Genomic DNA, 9,381 nt, shown 5'->3' with positions numbered 1-9,381 from the left:
TTTGTTTCTGTATTGATTTGAATAGTCCTTCCATTCCCATCTGGTTTGAGTTCATGTTTGCTGAATGTGAGTAACAGGAAGTGCTTAGAATGTTCTACATGAACTCCCACTGAAATTATTTTCTCAGGAAAAATAATAGGCAATTACTGTTATATTCTAATGAGTAATACGTAATACATCCCTATCACTAGTACAAATGCTTTCACTGACAGAGCTGAAGATGGCAGCTGCTCTCCACTTATATCACAGCTCAGTATTCACAGTTATCCTGCCCATAGCAATATATATAAATCTTTCCTTTTCCTTTTTTTTTTTCTAATATGAAAGTTTCTAGCTTAAACCAAAAGTTCCTCCTATCTGTTCTTCAGTGAGTGACCTTTCCCTTTGTACTACAGAAATTCATGCTATTCCTAATGTTCTAGTTCTTAAGATCATTTGGTCCCTTCCTGGGTGACTTTCTAACCTCTTCTGTGTTGACTATAGGCTAGATCCACAGAAAGATACAGTAGGATTCAGTCAAAATTTTAGGTTTGCTGGTTTTGCTGAGTAGCTCACTATCTCTGATGGCATTGTCATTGTATCACCGAAAAGTACCATAACAATTCTGTTCCTGCATGTGCCCCAAGCTTTGATAGTGAGAATTAAGGTCGATGTCAATTTAATTTTCAGACCAAGCTTAACCGCATCTTTCTATGAACTCCTTTCTTCCTATCCTTCCTTTATTTTTTCTCAGCACTCATACCCTTCCTCTGGACTTTTGGCAGTACTCCCTTAACCCTTCCAAGATTTAACATTTTTGCTGATCTGCTCCTTACTCATTGTTAATGTTCTGTTTATTTTAGTGGCATTTTCTGACATAGTTACTTATTCAATTAGGCTTGGAGTTCTTCCTTTCAGGTTTTTTCCTCTTATTTAACATGGAAATTCCAGAGTGGTATTGCAGTAAAGAAGTTATATTCTTCTTCCACATACTTGTCATGATCTTAATTTATTTTTTTTCCCCAAGAACAGTTCTCATTTCATAAACGGTTGTTGTGGCTGAACATTTCTCAGTTTCCTAGAAATACTAATAATCTACCTATTTTCCTTCCCTTGTCAAATCTTTATCCTCATCCTTTGGAAGAAAAATACTCTGAAATTCGACTGGAAGAATCACTGAAAATAACACCACTTTCTTGAATGTTTTCTCTAAACTGGCATAATCTAGATCTCTTCCAGTACGAAACCAGCAGAATCATTGTTTTTGCAGTGCACCTAAAAATTAATACAGAGTTTTTCAGGCTTCCTCTGGTTCATATTTCATATCCTTGCTTTTGGCGCACATATACTTCCATTCACTGGATACACTTTGATGACAAAATATACTGGCTTTGGTGGCTTTATAAATATTTCTTGTTAAGATGCTTTTCAGGTTTGTAGACTTGATCTCCCCTGTATTTGAGAGAAATCCCAGCATTTTTCCTCCCTGATTTTCTTCAGTCTTCAGGTCATGGCATTCCATTTTATCTTGCAGTAGTTTATGTATTATCTTCATGTCTCCTTGGACTCTAGTCTCCCAGGCTACACCTACACTAGTAAACTAAACAGAATGATGGCAATTAGGCCTTACCTTTTTCTCACAGCTAAGTAGCACAGTCAACAGCTTGTTTTTAGCCCAGCCCAACAAGCACTTTCCCAAATAATGCTGAGGCACCACTTGAGACTTATCTCAAGTGAGGAACCATTCCCAATACACATACTGCATGTGAGCACCTTGTTTGGTGACATGAGAGAATTTAACTTGATGGACATGGACTGTACCACAACCCCTGGACTCAGACCCAGAAAGTGATCCTTGACCCATTTCATTTTTTAGTACAAACAAACACAGTTGTCCTCATTACCCTTTTCCCCTGGAACTAGTTGAATTTCTGTTCATCTTTGCCAGACATTTTCTGTTTGTATCTTACTTTCCACTACAGGAAATCTGTTTATCAAATCAGTTTTTCTGTAGTAAGAGGTGTCTTCATTTCTCTTCATGAAAGTTACTATCTGCATTTCTGGGCATCTTTAGGTGTGTGAAAATATCAATGGCCCATTCATTCTCCTAACTTCTCTGTTCCATCCCTATTTGAACACCCCCATTTCACTCCTCAGATTTCCCCTCCACCTTATATTCTATTTTTTAAAATTCATAGCTTTGTTCAGGTCCTAGTCTAAAGATAATATACTTTCTAGATTTCTGGACCTACTCTCTCCTAACCATCATAACCTTCTGTCTTTGGACACTAACTTTAAGGAAATAAGGAAAAAAATGTCATCCAAAATAGCCTGATTGTGGTCTATTTGACTGCTGACCATTTAGTGTTTCAATGTAATCCTGCTTCTGTGCTGTGGCTGAGTTAGATGTCCATCAACAGCAATTGAAGGCAGAAAGCTTCCAGCACCGACTCAGCTAAAAGCTGACATAATAATTAAAATTATTTAATGTTTAAAATAATGTTTAAAATATAGAAATGTTAAGCCTGTGTGTAATTTCATTTCAGAATAATTTTTTACCAAAGAGTAAATTCATGGGAAAATTTCAAACACTTTCCCGACATAAATCTCAGTTAACTGAAATTCAACATTAGGCTTGATATTAATCCCATGAAACTGAGTAATAAAAGTTCTAACATCTGAATTTCTAAGCACAACTGTCTTTGCAAAGAACTGGAGAAGTTTTACATTCTTAGCTTCACTCATTTCAAACTCTACTATCAATCATGAAGGAACCTGATTCTACATTCTACATTCTTCCTTAATCTACATTCTACACTCTTACTTGGGTGAATCATGAATTACTTCACTCAAGATACTGGAAAATATATGTATATTGATGTAAGTAAGTCTGTTGAGAGCAAATTTTATGTGAGAACATAACTGACACTTTGAAATTTATTTTCTAGCCCCACAAGAATCCTGCTTCATGAATTAGTATTCAGACTAAAAGATGGATTTTTATAGAATATAAAGTAGACATACAGAAACAGGTACACTCTTTCCCCAGCAATATCAGATGATAAGATCCCAGTCCAGCTAGAACAGGACATCCAGGAGATAAGCTAAACCAAGAGGTACATGAATGAACAGACTTAAACTAGAGGTCTCCATAGCTACCTGTGAATCATGTTTAATACTTGTTTTTATTCAGTTAGTTTAGCTTTTACATTCAGATCTATTGCCAACTTTCAAATTCACTGAAAGCAAGATACTAAATGTCTAAGCAAGACTTAGACATTTAGTATCATTTTTAACTCAGTGGGCTATCTTCTCTGACCTTCAGTTTCTAACTGAGAAGTGTGCAAATCTGCTGTTATCTCCAACCACCACACAGATGTCCTTGATACCCAAAGAGTTGAAAACAAAATTCAATGGCTATATTTCAGGAACTGATTCCACATGCAAGCACCCCACAAATGTCTTCTAGTACTGTAAGAAAACAGTCTCTCAGTGCTTTTCATCTTTCTCTGTATTTGTAATTGGTTTGTGTGCCTTTATCTTATCTTCTCTTCTCTTTAAAGCAAACAATTAAAGTCTCTTTATTCTCTCTCAGATAGTAATATTTTCCATGGCTCTGACCTGCATATCTCTGATACTTCTCAGTTTCTATTATATATTCGTTGAACTGGAACCACAGAAGCTGAATAACAGCTTTGTTTGCTTCTATTATTATTATTGTTACTGTTGAGAACATACTATTGTTTGCATTACTATAAAGCTGTTACAATATTTTGACACTATTTTCCATTCTGTTCCTTCATTATGCACTTTGGTTTTTTGCCCACTGGTACACACTGACCACAATTCTGAATTGCTCAAAGCTATGTCCACATTCTCTGCCCACCAAATCCTTAACATTACAGTGGAATACATCTTATCTAAATTTACTATTGGAACATTGTAGGCCTGAAGTCTACACTAGCCTAGGAAATAGTGCACAAGTGTTGCATCATGAGTTTAGGAAATGGGCAGAGGGTTATTTCAGGAAGCTCCACAGTAAAGCACTCTGAGGTTATATGTAGTTTAATGCAACAGAAATGGCCATTTTAAGAAGCTGAAGTGCTGTGTGATGAGAATCTGCTAGGTTGTTCTCCCAGAGGAATTATGGATGCGATGGTGGTCTACAAGGGCTTAGTGAACAGGAAGGTGGAGATGATTTCAGCAGTCTGACACCAAAGCAAGACTTTGCAAAATGATAACTATGACAAAGAAGAAGTAAAGGTAACACTGAGATACCATAAGTAATGTGCTGAAACAGCGAAAATAGGAATAAGAAATGAAAGAATAACACTAGAGCATAAAATTCTTTACGTGCAATTGTGGCAATGAAAAATCAAACAGAGATACCGGATACAAGGGGAAAGATGGTGAAAGGTCGAGGAATAGAAAGGTGAATGGTGGAGCAGTCAGCAGAGAAGTAGCTTCTGAGAGCATCAAATTACAGAGGAAGCTTCAGAACTGAGCCAAATCCTCGTATCAGATAGGGTAACATAACTCCATCATTGTCAACCAATTCTGCAGGTTATGATCCTGCAGATAAAGTGACTGTTAGTGCTAAAATTTCTCTAAGAAACCTGTCACTTTTCATTAAACTATTTCATAATTGGCATGTTGATATGTTGGGATTTTATGCCAAAAAAGTATAATTCAGAAATTGTCATTCTTGCCAACTAAATAAATATTTAAATGTTTTATTTAACTTGATTAAGCATGTTTTCAAGCAACTTTAAAAAATTAACTTCTGGAAGTTTTCCTTCTGTTATTAAATAACATCTGAACTAAATTACCTCTGAACAACAGGATGTTCCCTTTTCTTTTCTGAGCCCCAGCGACTATTGAAAGATGAACTTTAACCTATTTTTGCAATTTATACCTTATCTTAATGTTAAATGAGGTTGGTTTCATTTGAGCTATCAGCATAATGAATCACTACATTATTGATAGCAGAGACAACTGGACAGTCAGACACAAATATAAAACAAAATGCTCCATCTTCACTGAACCCTTGATGTAAAGGAGTTTTAGCTCAAGTGGCAACTTTTTGCAACTCCTTATTATCCAGAGAGACACATTTTTCAAAGATGTCATGGACTGTTTTTCAGATCCTCAGACCTCAAAACAGAAGCTTTATACAAAAGGAATTCAGTGCCCAATGTGAGAACCCAACCACGTAATTTGATACTGAAAATTGGAATCATGTTACAATGCCACTCTAGCCCCTGGGACATCATCAAATGTGTAGGGAATGCCAGTAAGAGGTAGCATGCTTATTTCCAACATGATTCTTTCCGACTGTGTTGTGGAGTTAACAGAAGTAACATGATTTTACTAATAAAAATTTACAAATATTGAAAATAAGTTTTAAGCAAAACTTCTGATTTTGAAACCCCTTGATTTTGGCAGAAGTCCGTATCAATCAATGCATGGATTTGCATTCCACATGCAAAATTTTTGCAGTAAAACTCCTATTTACTATGTGACACAATAGGGACAAGTTAGTATTCTGAATAAATACATTTCTCTTGTGCTGATTTGTGCTGATTCATATTCCATCAAAACTGAATTTCAGTTGCAAACTTATAACTCTTACTAATGTGGATTTTAGGAGACACATTTCCATCTTCAGCAATACAGTAACAAAAACAACAACAAAGTCTCATCCTGGTTAGAAGACTGCTACTCTTTTTCTTTTTTAATCCAAACTGAAAACTTCCGTATACCCATTGCAAGCCATTGAACTCATTCTGCTGAGAACAATGAACTCATTTTTTATTATGGCCACATGGGGAGTGGATTTAGGTGAACAGACTTCACTGACCCACCACAGACCCACAACAGAAAGTACAGATGACAAAAATAGCCTTCCCTCTTTCCTCCCTTCTTCCCTCCTTCTGTCCCTACTGCTCTTCCTCCCTTCTTTCCTTCTTCGCTTTCTTCCTCCCTTCCTACCTCCTTTTTTTCCTCTTTCCCTCCCTTTTCCATATTAATATTGTATTTATATCATTACCCATTAGTGGCTTATCAAGTGTAGAGGTAACTAGTTGATACACTGGAGGGAAGGGATGCCATCCAGAGGGACCTTGACACGCTTGTGAGGTGGGCCGATGCCAACCTTATGAAGTTTAACCAAGCCAAGTGTAAGGTCCTACACCTGGGTCAGGGCAATCCCAGGCACTGCTACAGGTTGGGCAGAGAAGATATTTAGAGCAGCCCTGCAGAGAAGGACTTGGGTGTGTTGGGTGACGAGAAGCTTAACATGAGCCAGCAGTGTGCGCTTGCAGCCCAGAAAGCCAACTGTATCCTGGGCTGCACCAAAAGAAGCGTGACCAGCAGGTCGAAGGAGGTGATCCTGCCCCTCTGCTCTCGTGAGACCTCACTTGAAGTACTGCGTACAGTTCTGGTGTCCTCAACATAAAAAGGACATGGAGCTGTTGGAGCGAGTCCAGAGGAGGGCCACGAGGATGATAAGAGGGCTGGAGCACCTCCCGTATGAAGACAGGCTGAGAGAGTTGGGGCTGTTCAGCCTGGAGAAGAGAAGGCTGCATGGAGACCTCATAGCAGCCTTCCAGTATCTGAAGGGGGCCTATAAGGATGCTGGGGAAGGACTCTTCCTTAGGGACTGTAGTGGTAGGACAAGGGGTAATGGGTTCAAACTTAAACAGGGGAAGTTTAGATTAGATATAAGGAAGAAGTTCTTTACAGTGAGGGTGGTGAAGCACTGGAATGGGTTGCCCAGGGAGGTTGTGGATGCTCCATCCCTGGCAGTGTTCAAGGCCAGGTTGGACAGAGCCTTGGACCACGTGGTTTAGGGCAAGGTGTCCCTGCCCATGGCAGGGGGGTTGGAACTAGATGATCTTAAGGTCCTTTCCAACCCTTACTATTCTATGATTCTATGATTCTATGATAACTGAACAGTTGCTTTCTTAACTTAGTGTAAGGAGTAAAAGAGCACTTGGAAAGAAATAAGAGCTCATATATAAGCTTGAATTATGCTATGTAGAGCATGTAAAGTCCTTAAAAAGATAATGTAGTAGAACTGACAATAAGGTAACTTCAAACAGGGGTTTTGGGAATAAAAATAATATATGAAGAGGATAATATTTTTCACTGAGATTTTGCTGGACAGAAAAGGATTAATAAGAAATTAAGGAACAACAGGAAAGAGGCTACTGACTAGTAAACTGAAAAAATCATGAAGTACAGACAAATTCTTTACTTAAAAAATACATCTAAAATGTTTAAGATTCAACAACACATTTTAGATGATTTGTAGCTGTGAAGAAGTATATAGTATTTTCCTGCACCACAACATTGCCCCAGATGAGTAAGAACATGAATATTTAATGTAATAATTAAAACTATCCCAAATACCTGTCTTTAAAATATGAATTTGATTCCTGTCAGGTGTATGTTCATCTAGGATGCTGTATTGAGTTAAAAAAGGAATGCCAACAGAGGTTAAAAAGACCTTTCTTCTTAGAGGACATTTCTAAAAATCAAGAATTTTTGTCATCATTAGTAGAATTGTGCTGTTTAGTCAGTTGGGTAAACTGAATATATGTCAATGACACAATGCAAAGCCTCTTTAAGGATAAAAGACAGGGTTTTTTCTCAAATCTCTGTGACTCTTGGCCTGTCCTAGAATTTAGAATCACAACCACTACAATAATGTTTTTAATTTTGAAAACATTTTTACCCTGGGAAGGAAACTGAACCCACTGCTCATTAAGGCTGTATTTACGAAGGTGACCAGAAAGGGAAAAGCCTTTGATGTCAGTACCAATAAGATGAATGACATGTCCCCTTCCTTCTAACTTTTCAGAGCCTCAAGCCTAACAGGTGCAGTTCATCATCCAGTAATGAAATTTATAACTTGGACCATATATAGATTAAAGTTCAGTCCCCACCTGACAGTCATATCTACTATCACTCTTGTGGCTTCATACATTTTGTTATCATTCCTGGTAATGTCATGCAAAAAGTACTGACTAATTTTTATTATTTTTTTTTCTTCCTTGTATTACATCAATGCCTTCATAAAATGAAAAAAAAAAAAATAATCTCTTTCTCCTCCTCAGATAAGGCACTGGGCAAACCTAACTATTTCCTTAGTTATCATGTGCAAGCTTAGTCCACAGAGCCTTCATTGCGGCCTTCAAGCAGCTAATATGTCACAGGGGGCATCTTCTGCAGTATTAATTATCTAACATTAGGAGAAAGCTACTAGTCAGGGCTTCCTATGCTCTGCAAGGCAAGTTAGTCCATTTGTGGTTCTATTCCCTATTGCTAATGTGAAGGCAGAATTTTTTCCCTATCTAAGGAGAACAATGTCTTGAAAAGGCTTAGGAATGATCTAGTAAAATTCTCTGTAATATTATGTAGAATTTTGTGTGGCACAATACCTATCAGTTAAAACTATCAATCAGACCGATGGATCAGCTTAGATGCTGAGTGAAGGTGACATGTCAGACTCTTTGACTTTGAGTGATTATTGAACAGCTCTCAGAAGCAGAAAGAAAAACGCACTGCTCAGAGTGGTGGAAAAATGAGCTCCCAAAACAACTGGAAAAGATTTAAACATTATTCCTTGGTGTATTTTTGAGCAGCAGAAGCCAGCAAAAACAGCAAGTCAGTAGTTCTATAAATGATAGTTCTTACAGTCAAAGCTTCCATTTATTTGAAGTGCCGAAGGCTAAGTATTTAACTGTAGTGTTGCCTATTTGAGGAACATGTTATTCTGTAGAAAATTAACATGTGACAGATAAATATTTGAAAAGAAAGAATAGAAAAGGGAAGGAAACTTTCTATGTTGATGAACTCAACTCATAAGTCTGGAAAACAAATTGAGTCTCTGAGAAGTGGCCAGATGCAGAGATGAGGAAAAGCATCATAGAAAGCACAGTAGTGGTGTGAATTAATTTTGGGAAAGCAGTTGAATTTTATAGGCAGAGATGGCATCCTGTGTACATGAAAGCCTGTGAAGACAGCATGAGCTCTGGCAGTATGAAGAGTTGAAACCGTGGGAGAGATGAAGCAAAGAGGTGCACAGATTTTCAAGTTGGAGTTTTCAAAAACCATGTTTCACTGAACCACTAATGTCATGACACTCCACTGGAATATGATATTTTGGCAAGGCTGGCAATACTGGACAATTACAACCTGGACAAAGAGGATGAAAAAACCGCCACTGGTTCAATGGAAGTTACTAGAACAGCAGAATTTTGCTACAGGAAATCCCTGGATTGTCATTGTGAAAGTAAATGGGTTATGTCTTAGTCTTACCTTTTTGCAGATGAACTGAACATCTGTACCAGAAACCGTGTTATTAGTACTAAAAGAGACAGCAGAAGATCAATCTTC

Source organism: Strigops habroptila, chromosome 6 (assembly GCF_004027225.2).
Source record: "Strigops habroptila isolate Jane chromosome 6, bStrHab1.2.pri, whole genome shotgun sequence".
Taxonomy (NCBI): domain Eukaryota; kingdom Metazoa; phylum Chordata; class Aves; order Psittaciformes; family Psittacidae; genus Strigops; species Strigops habroptila.
The sequence above is the reverse complement of the archived record's forward strand: the minus strand, read 5'-3'. Positions refer to the sequence as shown.